This window comes from Cetorhinus maximus, chromosome 6 (assembly GCF_964194155.1).
Source record: "Cetorhinus maximus chromosome 6, sCetMax3.hap1.1, whole genome shotgun sequence".
Taxonomy (NCBI): Eukaryota; Metazoa; Chordata; class Chondrichthyes; order Lamniformes; family Cetorhinidae; genus Cetorhinus; species Cetorhinus maximus.
In genome coordinates this window covers 110,687,146-110,700,629 of record NC_135884.1, presented here as the reverse complement: position 1 = coordinate 110,700,629, position 13,484 = coordinate 110,687,146, and the positions used below count along the sequence as shown (strand labels likewise).

The window sequence follows — 13,484 nt, the reverse complement described above, 5'->3', positions numbered from 1 at the left end:
GAGTGAATGTGTGAGTGCGGGGCCCCGGCACCTGGATACTGCACTCCTTAGCAACCCGATCCCAGCCAGATTGCCTTTGCACGCGCCTGGTTGCTAGGGCTAGTTTAAAACTGCCAGCAGTCGTCTCAATTTCTTTATTTACAATTGCAGTAATGTTAAGATTGCATTTAGTGCACATCGCTTCCCTTTCTGCCGTTGCATTTAAAATATAGAAGGTGGTGGTGGTGGGAGAGGGGGCTGGGGGTGGGGAAGAGGTGGATGTTTTTTTTTGATATTGCTATTGACAAGTCTCAGTTACCGAGCTGGTTGTTACTTTCCATTAAGTGTGACTGACTTGAGAGTCGGCAGCATCGGGACTAAATCGCTGCTCGCACTGCCAAGGCGAGACATGTGCGTGTCTGCGGAAGGATGTGGCGTTTGTTTGTTATTTCACAACATGCCGTGAATCAAGGGTGCAGAGCCAGATTCAGAGGCAGGCGAACTGGCACTGGCAACACATTGCTGGGGATCATGCATGGGGGGCTCGATTGTTATATGTTTGTGATACGCTTTGGTTGGCTTTAAGTTAGAATGGACTGGTATTCATTTTTTTTTATTTGCTAAACTTTAATATTCAAAGTTTCTCATCGAGAAACAAAAAAAACCATTTTTTTTTTAAATGGTGTTAACTTCCACCCAAACTTTGAAGTTAACAATTCTGAGAAGCTTGATCCTGCCCCGAAGTTCCGCCTGCACACCGGAGCTACCATGTCCTTCGCTTTCTGCATTGGCTACTTGCAGCCAGTGACGATCGCCATGTTATTGCCAGTTATTGGCGCTCGCAGCTGCCAGTCAGGGATCGCTCAGCTCATCGTTGGTTACTTGAGCTTTCAGTCGTGCACCCGCGATTACTATCAATTCTGTTATGTTTGCAGTGGAGACGGCGTCGCCATGGCTAAAACTTACTGGCTAAGGGAGTTCAGCTACTGACGATCACTTTTTTAACGAAACGTGTCTTCTACCTGTAATTATAACGGGGGTGGGGTGGGGTGGGGGGTGGTCGTCGGGTTGACAAACATGGTCTCCTACTGGAATATCTAACGCAAATTGTGCGATCGCATGAACGAATTGATACATTAACACAAGTGAAGATGTGTAAGGCTGCAACAAAGTAAATTATTGATTAGTGCGAGACACATAATGGACCTTTTGGAATTTCTTACACAGTAATTTCTACCCAATTAGTGCCTTGGATGCGTTGACCGTGGAATATTCCTGTGTCAAAAATCTATATTGCTCTAATAATGTTCACATACCACGCAGTTATCCATTTTAAAATCACAGCCATACGATGATCACATTTCCCCTCTTAATTTTCTTTTCACCCATTTGTTTAAGTTCTGTACTGAAGTAATAAAAGGCATCAAATCGACTTTGCAACAACCGCCTTCAGACCTTCGATATTGTGCTCTCTATTTCCCCACTTTGAGTATTTGATGAAATGAGCAAAATAAGAGCGATATTGCGAGATCACCGTAGATCATCGTTAACCGAGCAGAATCAACAACATTCAATACTGAGAAAACTTTAACAGCTCTTGTCTCTCCTGTTGGTGTATCGCTTCCAATTCGTAAGGCAGTTTAAAAAAATAATCCAAATGTAACGTGTGTTTTATTAACTAAACAAATTACTAAACGATATATAATTACTGAAACCTTGCATTAATGACAACAGCACGATTCGAAACGAAACTATTTTTCTAGTATTATCGTTTCATTGATTACCGAAGTAAATTGGTTGAAGACGGACAAATCTTGCTTGATAATATAAAGCTTCATGAAAGAAATGCCGATCAAAGTATCACGAAAAAGAACAGGGCAGATGCTTTGCGATTTTAAAGAAAAGATCATTTTGAATAATTAATTACGTTTCTTAACTTGTTTAAAATAACGTCATTTTTTAAACAAATCTTTCAGCTGCGGTTATTTCTTCCTTAATAAGACGATTTTTCTGTAACGTTTGTGGAGTTCATTTTAGTGGGAAGACAAACGAAGCTATCATGTGGAGATGATTTTGAAGAATGAAGATAATAATGTGGTTAGGTGCTTCTTGAGTTGCTATTATTTTTCACGGAATATTTAACTAGGCACTTGGTCAGTGATGGATACTCAAGAGTTTCTGCTTCCATTTTTAAACGCATCATCCTCCAAGCCATGCGATAAAATATTTGTTTAATATTTCTCCATACGTTTTAAAATTAGATATGTTAATAAACGCTTATATCAATATTTATGTATTCTACGACAAACTAGTACTGTGGTGTGACCTGTAATACACTCGTGATGAACTACTGATTCTAATATTTTAAAGCTTCGAGTTGGCAAAATCAATTTCGAGTTAATTGATCTAAGTGCGTAGATGCGACTGTAAACAGGGGATGATCTGCAGCCCACCCTGTGAAAGACGACCTAAATTAGATTCTTCTAGGCTAGATTATTAGACCTTGCAATCTAAATACAAGTGAAATTCACAGCACTCACTGGAATTCACAAAGTTACACGAAAAATATCTCAATATATATTTATGTTTTTAAACTACCAAGTTATAGATTTATCTCGAGTAGATCACTTATTCTGATTTACTTTTTATTTGTTGTAATAATAGTCTAGAAAGAAAACATTTTTTTTCGCCTTAGAGTTTTGCTTGTCTTTGGCAATCATAATGGCGAACAATTAGATTACCTTTTTTAGCAGATAAGTAAACTGCACTAAAACAACTGCAAAATTGTAGTTTGATCGGTTCTTTAAGGTGATCAGCAAGTTTAGAAGAAATCAGATTGGGTTAGAGGATTCTTTAGAAATATTCTATTCTGCAGTTTTCTCGGGTAAAAAAAAACACATGTAAGTTATTTGGTGAAGACTGATATTTTTCTACAGTGTTGTTTGTGATAAAAAAAAACTGGGACTGTTCTAAGTCTGATCGATGGCCAACTCTCCGATTTCTGATGTTTTAAGAGCCAGGATGTCCAGTGTGGTCTGACGGGGGCACTGCAACGTGGAATATCAGCCATTCCCCCCATATACTGATTTATTTACTAATAATCGATACAAGGAGGGGGACACAATTGAATCACCCTCGATTATTGCTGACATAGCATAATTGATCATTGTTCATGAACAGAGGTTCTCACCACATAATTGAATCATCAGCAATATGGGTCAGCCAAGGGCGCAAACTTAATACAGCAACAGCCAAAAAATGATGCTAGCTTCTCAGAATGTCCAGAGGGTGTAAGGGACGAATCTAGTGAAAACTGCTAACCTTGTAACCAGATGAGGTGAAACATTTTAACTCGATTTGCTTCTTAACACATTTGATAGCTTTTGTTTGACCTGTTTGTCAGCAACCCACTAGTGCTGTCCTTTTAACACTTATTGATAGACATACTTTAAGATGATTAACTACAGATTTACAGTTGACAGCCCACCTGTGGAAGAAATAAACGCATTCACCTTTATGGAAGCCTTTCGTTATATTTTAGATGACAGTTTGTCAGCATTCATACATGCATATGTTAATTGAAAACGGACCACAAAACGCAAGCAATCCACATTTGGTTGTTTTCTGTCGCCCGACATCCAAATGCAGCCGTCTTGTGTGTATTTGGAGCTTTTAATCTTATGGCTGCATAAAAAAATGTTTCATTTTTTTTCTTTGTGTGTGGAAATGACGGCGAAATCGTACACATGAAATAGTAATCAGGGGTCAAAGCATTTCAAACGTTTTATTTGTTGCAGTCTTGAGGACAAGATGTTTATCTACAGCCACCAGACACACATCCAGGACAGAGGACCTTAATTCTGTCTGAGACAGGCTGTTATTGTTATTGATAGTTAGCATCAACGTCCAGAGTGAGAAATGGAGCCGCTGCAGGGAACTTCATGCAAGACACGGTATTGATCTACTGGTTCTCTTACCTCCCTGAAGCTAGATGGAAAGAACAGGAGAAACTTGCCATCTCACACGTTTTATTCAGTTTCTATACCAACTATTATCAGTTTGGGAGCATATTGACAATGACAGAAGGCGATCCCTGGCTATTCAGCACCTCCATAAACCAGGCTGAGGCGAGGGGAAAATCATAGTGTATAAAGACAAATGGTACATTAAAGTGCAGCGGGATCGTCAACGAACACATTCTCTTGTCAATGAAGACCCACGTAGGGGGAATAAAGAATTAATCAGACAGCGCATACCTAACTCAGCTGCTATCGATTGCTCAGCCGAATCTACCTCTTAAATGTAAGCATTGCTTGATTGGCTAACCTAAACTTAAATTCAACCACAAAAAAGTGAATTTCAGAATTGTCTATTTCATATGATCACTAACTCTGACAACTTACCCAAGCACACACAGCAATTTTCTGCATTTTATTTCTCCCACCACCCCCCACCCCTCCCCACGAGATGATCACAATTACTGAGGCTCAGTTCTAAGGCCTATCAACTTCGATTCAGCAATATAGTTTGTATGTGCTTTTGGAACTGTTTTTTTCCCGTCTAACATGAGAGTATCTCGTATAATGAAAGAAAGTATTTGTTTTGTGACCCATTCCTATTTCAGTCTGAGTACATTTATAACGGCTGTCTGCTCCTGTCAGCATAAATACTGGTTCTGGTTAAGTGTTTTACCACATGGGGACATTCAAAAAGTTGTTACTTCTTAGATTGTAATAATAAGATATAAAACCATATAACAATTACATTTAAGCATACGCACCTTACCTTAACTATCCAAAAATAAAGGGATGGATTAAACATTCATTATTGAAAAAAAATATTTTTAAAGTATTACAATAAGGCAATATCAACATTTTGATTATGGAACAACGTGCGTGTTATGTTTATTTCCTAAACTCGTTTAATATCAATACAAACACACACTGTGAAACGTGATGCTGAGTAAATTTCGTTGCAAGTTACAACTAGCTCCTCTAACAAAACTGCAAGGTTATTTTCTTCAAGCAATGAAATTTAAAAACTTGTCCGCGATTTTTTTGACATGTAGGCAATCCATAATCAAATCCGTCCTTTGACATCAGCACAATGGTAAGCAATGTATAAACGAATAAAGAAAAATCTTTTAATTGCTTTTAATTTATTTTAAGTTAAAATTAATAAGTGAAATGAAGTGAGAAGAGAACTAGAAAGTTTCTAGAATCCCAGCGCCTTAAAAAAAGCTGCCATTTTAACCCATTTAAATCTCTCCCTCATGCGTCACCCAACTTCTTAAGTTAGGATCAGCACCACCTATATAACATTGCGGTACAGGATCTAAATGTACAGAAATCATTTACAATTTCCGGACCCAATGTCGCTGTAAATATGTAATGAGAATAAATTCAGATCTAAAACTTAAATGTCTAACAGTTCACTACTACCTACAAATGTCCCTAGAGAAACACTATACCTGGCACCCCCCTCTCAGATGTACCAGCGACTATGCACTGTAGCCCCATGCACAGTGCTAAAGAGAACTCGAAGACAAAAGAGAACCTATCTGAGATGTTTTTAAGATGTAAAATAAATATTAAATATGCAGGTAATTTTATTGTTCACTGACATGTCACCATCAGTAAGACGCCCTGTAATTCTAAACCACACTAGCTGTGTTAATGGGTTAATTGTATCATTCATCTGAAAGCACAAAGACCTTCCATAAGTGAAAATCCACACATAAACAGGCAATCTGTTGATTTTGGACAAGGAGAAATTTGGATGCTGTAATGATTTCTATGAGCCTTAACAACACAAATGATTATTGTACTTCAAATCACCAAACTCAAAGCATATCCTCCCCAGGAAGATTTCATTCCATGCCAGGAGTTATTCAATCCTTAATGATGCTCGGTTAAATTTATCTGGAAACGGTGAATTGTAGAATTTTGCACTCAGTCGTCATTTTTTAACTTACCAAAATACACGGTGAAGGTATTAGGAGAAATTTACAAGTATTCAGACCATTTCCCTTTGTGTAACTGATGCAATGTATCTTCGATATTTGCTTTCTCTTTTTTTCTAAAAGTTTCCAGACATTTTGTCGGCTTGATTTTATAATCATGATTTTGGTATTTTCAGAGACAGTGGAAAAGTAAGGCAATTCTTTAACATATGTTGTACATCCTTGCATCCATATGTGGAGCTTGAATTTAATTCCAGATTTGTCTGGCAAAAATTGTTGCCCAAATTAATTTTTGAATATTTGGCAAAGGCATGAAGCTATAAGTGAGGCATCCTCATCCTCTGTTGCTTTTCAGAACACTTTGAAAGTAATATGTTTTTCTAGGGGGAGGGGTGGGTGGAATTAAGACTAATTAAATTGTCCCTGTCATCGGGACGGCTAACAGTTAAGGATTAAATAATTTGAAGCCAGAGTAGCAGTGAGCTAATATTTAGAAATAAATGTGGAATGACACAAAGGTGAGGAAAATCTATTATTTCCACTGAAATAATGCAATCATCAGCCATAAATAATTAAGATGCTAAAGACAACAAAGGATGATTATTTTAACTTCTGAATTTTCTTTTCAGTTTTATTGTGAAAAATCGGTGAATCTGTGAAAAAAAAAATTTGCTTATTTCCTTGCACTGAATATTGAAAAGTGATATGAGGTAAATAAAGGAAACCAGACAATCTTGACTTTTGTGATCATATTCCCAGATTGCTCTGGAAAACAATAGGTATAGGTAAATATCTTCTGGAGTTTCCAGGTTTGCCTGCTTTACAGAGTAACCCTATGGCTGCAAAGGTGAAGGGGGAGTGAAGTAGCATCATTTAGTAATGATTTGTATCCTTCCTACAACTTATACTATATATAAATCTTTCAAGCAAACTTCTTTACAGTTACAGCTGCAAAGGAGCTCCAAAGCACTGTTCATTCTATGCACTCTGCAATTGAAAATTCAGTTCTGAGGCTCTGCTCCAGCTTGTTGACACTGTTCTGAGTACCAAGTTTGATTCCCTTATCCAGTTTAAGTAAGTGCCACATTGATTTCCGAGTATGCATTTCAACCTTAGCCAACTCACCCTTTTCCTCCAGCCCTCATTGGCACCATAAAAAGATCTTTGGGCTTTATTTTTCTCACTTCTTTAAGTCTGAAAAGCAAGTTGAAAATATGTAAAATGTATAGTGCAAACTAACAAGATGAAGGTGTTAATGTTTATTAAAAATCAGTTTAAAGTCTGTATCCATATGGGGATGGGCCCTGAAAGCTCAGTGAGGTTAAAAACTATTCACCAAGTGATTTTGAGTCACAAAGCTAGAAAGATTCCAAATTTAACTCTTCATTTATGTTAGGTTATCATTTCTTTGTCCAGGTAATGGTGGAGGTGGTACACTTTTCAGGCTAAGGATTAAGAGGAAATAAATCTACAGGTCTTCCCCATGGTCACCATAAAGGCAGGGTCGGGCACGGTGGTAATTCTTCCCCCAAGGGTGACACTGAGGCTCGTACATGACTAATTAGGTGAGGTATCAGAGGTTGCTGGCACCTAAGAAACTATGGGGCTGATTCCAAGATATGGCACTCCCAACGGGGAGTGGTGTTTGCAGGAAGCACATTGCAGGAAATTGCATGCTACAGGCCCATTATTCTCGAAGTTGCACACCCTAGGGGTGCTACCCCTCCACTGGGAGTGTTAGATTACTGAATCACCATACATTACACTGAGTCATAACCTTTAAGAAAGGATACATAGTGTCTGTATAGAGAGGAATTGATGGAGGGACAGGGGAGAGTTGAATGGTAGAATACAGTTCTCAGATGCATTTATGCTTACATTTACAGATGCATATATGTACAAATCACACAAAAGTCTGGTGATATTAAATAAATACATTAAAATCAAGCCTTAAACAGCTTGAAAATTAGGTCAAAACCAACAAAACTGTGACAGCCTCAAACATTCTACTCACCTGATTCAAAATTGAACAGAGCAACTTTGTTTCACTCTTAGACATAACCTTCAGCAATCAAAGGTTGTTTTTACTCCTTCAAGTCACCTCCATATTTTCCTATAACAGTTTTAATGTGAGAAAGTAGCACACACATTTTCCTCCAATTAAACATTAAGAAGACCAAAGCCATTGCCTTTCCCTCTGCCGCAAACTCCATTCCCTAGCCAGCAATTCTATTCCCACTCCCTAGCTACTACCTCAAACTTAACCAGACCATTGGCAACCTTAGTGCCCTATTTGACAATAAAATGGAGCTTTTGTTCTCACACCTTCTTCATCACTAAGACTACCTACTTGCGTAATATCCCTACCTTCACTTCTGCCTCAGTCCATCTGCTGCCGAAATGCTCAGTTAGGGCCTTGTTATCTATAGACTTGACACTATTCTTATGCTCTCCTCCCATCTTCCACCCTCCATCAAATTAAACTCATCCTAACTCGCACCAAATTCCATTCATTCATTACTCCTGTGCTCTCTGACCTACGTTGGATCATGGTCCACCAGTGCCTCAAATTTAGAATTTTCATACTTGTGCTCAAATCCCTCCCTATCTCTATAACCCTCTGGGAACTCTGTGTTTTGCCTCTTGTGCACCCTGACTTCCTTTGCCCCACCACTGTCTGCCATACCTTCAGCTGTCCAGGCCCTAAGGCTACTTCTCTCTCTCTCTTTAGGAAACTCCTTAAAATCTGTGTATTTGATGAAGCTTTTGGTTATATGTCCTAATACCTCCTTCTTTGGCTTGGTGTCAATTTTTGTCTGGTTACACTACTGTGAAGTGCCTTGGAGTGATTTACTATGTCACACGTGCATTATAAATGCAAGTTGGTTGATGTTTGATAGGGGATCAATACCTTTGGGGGGGGGGGGCGAGAATGAAGAAAATTAACAAGATAATATACCTTAGTAAAAGAATGTGCATTATTTTTGAATAAAATGCACTTCTTTTCAGTGGACTCCATTATAACATCCAACTAACATCACAATGTTATAGCAACCCTCTCTAAGTGACACCAATCAAAATTGAATGATCATAATAGTAATCAGTAGTGGCAACAAAAAATAGTGGTTGGAAAATATGGTAGAAACTCTTTTAAAACAGATTTTCATTTATTTGTCCTTCAATTTTCACCTTTGATTCCTCCATTTCTGAACAGTCATTTGTACAAATCGTGGTACCCTCCAATTCTGTGCCCAAGTGACCATTCTTTATGTGTGAGTCCGAATAGTCAGTGGGCATGGCATCACAGTGAAGCCCACTCCTGACTTCACCCAATGCCCACATGTATGTGCATTCCAGTAGAGAAGTCTGCACAGCAATCAGGAGCAAAAACTCTGGCCAATTATTCCCCATCCCAGCTTTTAGTACTTCTTTCACTACTGAGACTAACAACCTTTTATTCCAAAGGAAGAACTCAAATGAGAAAGCTTGGAAGTGGAAAAATAAGTCATAAGATATTCCAAATACAAACTCTTGGAATGTGTTTGTGACTGTAACATACTCCGAATTCAAATTGGTTAAGTTTCACATCACTAGGACCACCTATTTCCTTTGTAACATTGCCCAACTTTGCCACTATTTCAGCTCATGTATTGCTGAAACCCTCATTCATGCCATCATTACATCGAGAAACAACTACTCCAATGCGTTCCTGACTGGTCTCCCACATTCTATCCTCTGTAAACCTGAGATCATCCAAAACTCTGCTACCCATGTCTGAACTGGCTTCAAGTCCTGTTCCCCTATCACCCCTGTGCTCACTGGACTATATTGGGTTCTGATCAGACAATAAATTGATTTTAAAACTCTCATCCTTATTTTCAAATCTGTCCATGATCTATCCCTTCCTATCTCTGCAATCTCCTCCAGCTGCACAACACTCACAAATATCTGAGCTCCTCTAATTTTAGCCTTTTGTGTATCCTCAACTTTAATTTCTCCACCATTGGTAGCTGTGCCTTCCATTGTCTAGGCTCCAAGCTCTGGAATACAAACAGTACACCTCTCTGCCTCCCTACTTTGTTTTCTCCCTTTAAGACACTCTTTAGAACCTACCTCTTTGACCAAGATTTCGGTCATCTGACTTAATGCCTCCTTATGTGACTTGGTGTCATAATTTGTTTTATAACGCTCCTTAAGTGCTTTGTAGCATTCCATTATATTAAAAATACTATATAAATATGTTGTTTATTATGATACAAGCTGCGAAGCTCCTATAATCTTGACACCTGGTGTATGTTGAATTGATTTTAGCCTGAGCATCAATGACACTGCAACAGCTGGAGAGTTCTATCATATTTTAAACCAAACGATAGACTCATTTAAAATATCTTTATATGTAAAGGGTTTTGGAAGCCACTTTTACTTTGTTTATTACAGGTTTGGATTATCTAGGTTAAGGGAGAATCCACATTGCTCAAGTATAGCTGGAAATGCCACAGGAGTTTGGTCTGCCTTTTGTTTAGATGGTGACTGCAAGCAATCACCTCAGTGATTTTGTTTATTTACTTAAATCAGGCCCTTTACAAAATATTACAATTGTGGAGGCTACAGATGCATGCAGTCATTCCTAATGGCTGGGCCATTACATTTGGTTCTGTTCTGTATAAAAATTGGCCAGGTTCCATTGTATCTTGTGTTTGGTGCTTGATAAAGGCATGTGGAACCTGGTTCTCATATGGTGGGAGGGTTGCATCGTGGGTTCTCTCTAGCGATTAGGAGTTGATATATGGTGGCACCATGTTCAGTCAGAGGGATTTAGTTGGAAATCTTCCCCAATTCTACCATTCTTCTGTAGTCGAAAATATGTGAAAGCTCCATGGGAGTGGACTAAACCTCACATATAAGTTTTTCTGTTATGGACACTGGGCCAGGTTTGGAGAGCAAGTGAAGTGTCAAATCTTAACCCTTGTACCTAAGTTAAAAGTCTCTTGATTTTCTGCTATTGTTTAACTTTTATTTTAAATAAAACTTGATTCATAGTTTGTAGCCAAACTTGCACGATCTCATAGTGATCATTCTTCCATTACATGAAGGTTGGAGAATATGGAAGGCTTCATGCTATTTCCATAACACGGGTATTCTCTGTAACCCCTAAGCAATGATACATACCAAGTATTGTGCATGTATGGCCACCTTTTGAAAGAAAAGGCTTAACATACGTATATAGTACCTTCCAGGTCCTCAGAATATTTCAAAGTTCATTACAACCAATCAATTATTTTTGAAGTGCAGCAGTGCTCTTGTTGAAAAATGAAGCAGCATATCTGTGTACAGCAAAGTCCCAGAAACAAAAACAAAATTACATTCACCATCTTGGTGGTGTTAGTGGAGGGATAAATGTTAACAAGGAGACCATGAGAACTCTTCTGTTCTTATCTGAATATAGCTACCTGCACAGGCAGATGGAGCCTTGATTTAATGCTTCATCTGTAAGATGGTGCTTCCAACAGTGCAACATTCATGAAGTACTGCATTGAAGTATCAGCCTAGAACACACGCAAATACTCTAGAGTGAGGTTGAACCCACAACTTTCTGACTCTGAGGCAAAGGTGCTACTCCTGAGGCAAGATGACATAATTGTTTGTAGGGAGCAAAAGTTCGCTTTTGGGAATAGTTCTTGGCACTGAATACAAGAGAAATAATCTAATGAGAGTTTAACAATTGTAACAGATGTTAGAATTGGCCTCAATGTCCACAAGTTTGGGAAGGGAAATAAATAACTGTAAGGGTTTCTACTTATGATCACTGTCGAAAGATCCCTACAGTAAAATGTTCATGTCTAGAGATAAGGAGAGGCTTAACTGTAATGTTAACAGACTGTTATCATTCACCACGTAGGCTTTCGCAGGAAGAAATAGCTACTTGTGTGAGAGACCCGGGTCCCGATACCTGTCAAATACCTGTAGTACAGTAGCATAAGTCATGAGAGGAAGGTAGAAATTGTGTAAGAAAACAAAATGTGACCACAGCTGAGAGTTCTCAAATATGATTTCCCTTCATTATATAAAAATAGTTTCTCACAATGTGCCCTGTTCAGTTGAAAGGTAGTTCGATAATAAAAATCTGTAGTGTGCACAGATATCCCATTGTGACAAAACAAATCAGTGCTACAAGGAATTGATGCCCTGTGGAAGAACAATACTGATGTTTTGCATTAACTGGTCCTTGTGCATATCTGCTTTCAGTACTCTGCAGTTACTTTTAGCATTGCTTATATCCAGCCTACTTGTTCCCTATACACAGCTTAACCCTTTGATCAGTGGATAACTCATTCAGCTGGTATGTGTAAACAGCAATGATAAAAGGCTACAAGAGAATCAAAATGCCAGACAACAAGCAATAAAATCCAACTGAACATTGTTTCTGAAGATATATACTAATGGAATGCTTTATTGCTTCCTGTTTTCAACTTTGAAGTAAATTAGCAATAAAAAGCACTTTTTAAAGCAACAAACTTTCCAAGTTAAAAGGAATAAATTGAGGAATGATACCGTTTAATGTCAAAAAGGTACATCCCATTTGCTTCACAACACGAGAGTACCATTATTCGCACTGTTACTACAAATTTTCGGAATTTTTCTAATGTACCATAAGTAACACAAAGCTTCCTCTACTTAAATAATATTTGCTGTTTTATTCCCAGTTGCCTTTCAGTAGCAGGTCCTACATTCTGTGCAGGATAACCAAGCAGTGAAGCAAACAGCCAAATGAATAGCATTTATAACCATGTATTTTTGGGTGATTTGTAAATGGTTACAATGAGATGATATCAAGTGTTTCGGGTTCACAGCTTTTGGAAACAGTTCTGTTTAAGAAGGATAATTTGCAAAGTGTGTGTTTTTTCCTAATGGTGTATTTGGATGAACATCTGGATGAGGTTTAATGAACAATGGTAGTCAACATATTGAGCAGCTCTGCTCATCCTTCTGTGCAAATGCCCCAAACACAATGAGATTCTTAATCATGCAAACTACAGTCATTTTCATTGATAGGGATCCTGGAATGAGTTGTGAATGGGAAATGTATTGTTTATTTCAGGATAAATGTGATACATTTTTTAAACTTTGATCAAAAAACATTCTGAAGTTATACTACTAAGTATAATGTTTTGACAAGGAACTAATACATTACAATGAAATTAATGCACAAAGTTTCTTCAGACAAGCAATAAGCATTTGCAAATAAAAGTTTCTTCAATGAACAAATGAAATGAGGATCATATTACACCATTTGTAGCTTTATCTAAAATGTTATCTCTGATCTACGGTTCTTTTTATAACACTGCCAGTACATTTGAAAATGCACAAGATAAGGTTCTCAATCTCAAGGATTAATCTAGGTTAGTTTCTGCAACAATTTGACCTCACAGATGACTTTGGATAGTATTACTTGTTTGAGTCCTCAAAACAATTATCAAGGGACAGTTAGAAAACGCTGCTTTAATGGTGCATACTGCAATTGCTTGTTGCAACAAAAGACTAA

General features: G+C 38.0%; 1 long non-coding RNA gene across 1 annotated transcript; it reads right to left on the bottom strand.

Annotated features, from left to right (window-relative positions):
• Positions 1 to 3,745: 3,745 nt before the first annotated feature.
• Positions 3,746 to 9,402, bottom strand: LOC144682034 (uncharacterized). The gene is made up of 3 exons (XR_013576916.1): positions 7,956 to 9,402; positions 7,067 to 7,135; positions 3,746 to 3,966 (listed from the first exon to the last, which is right to left on the bottom strand). It is a non-coding gene; the product is annotated as an uncharacterized LOC144682034 (long non-coding RNA).
• Between the last annotated feature and the right edge of the window lie 4,082 nt (positions 9,403 to 13,484).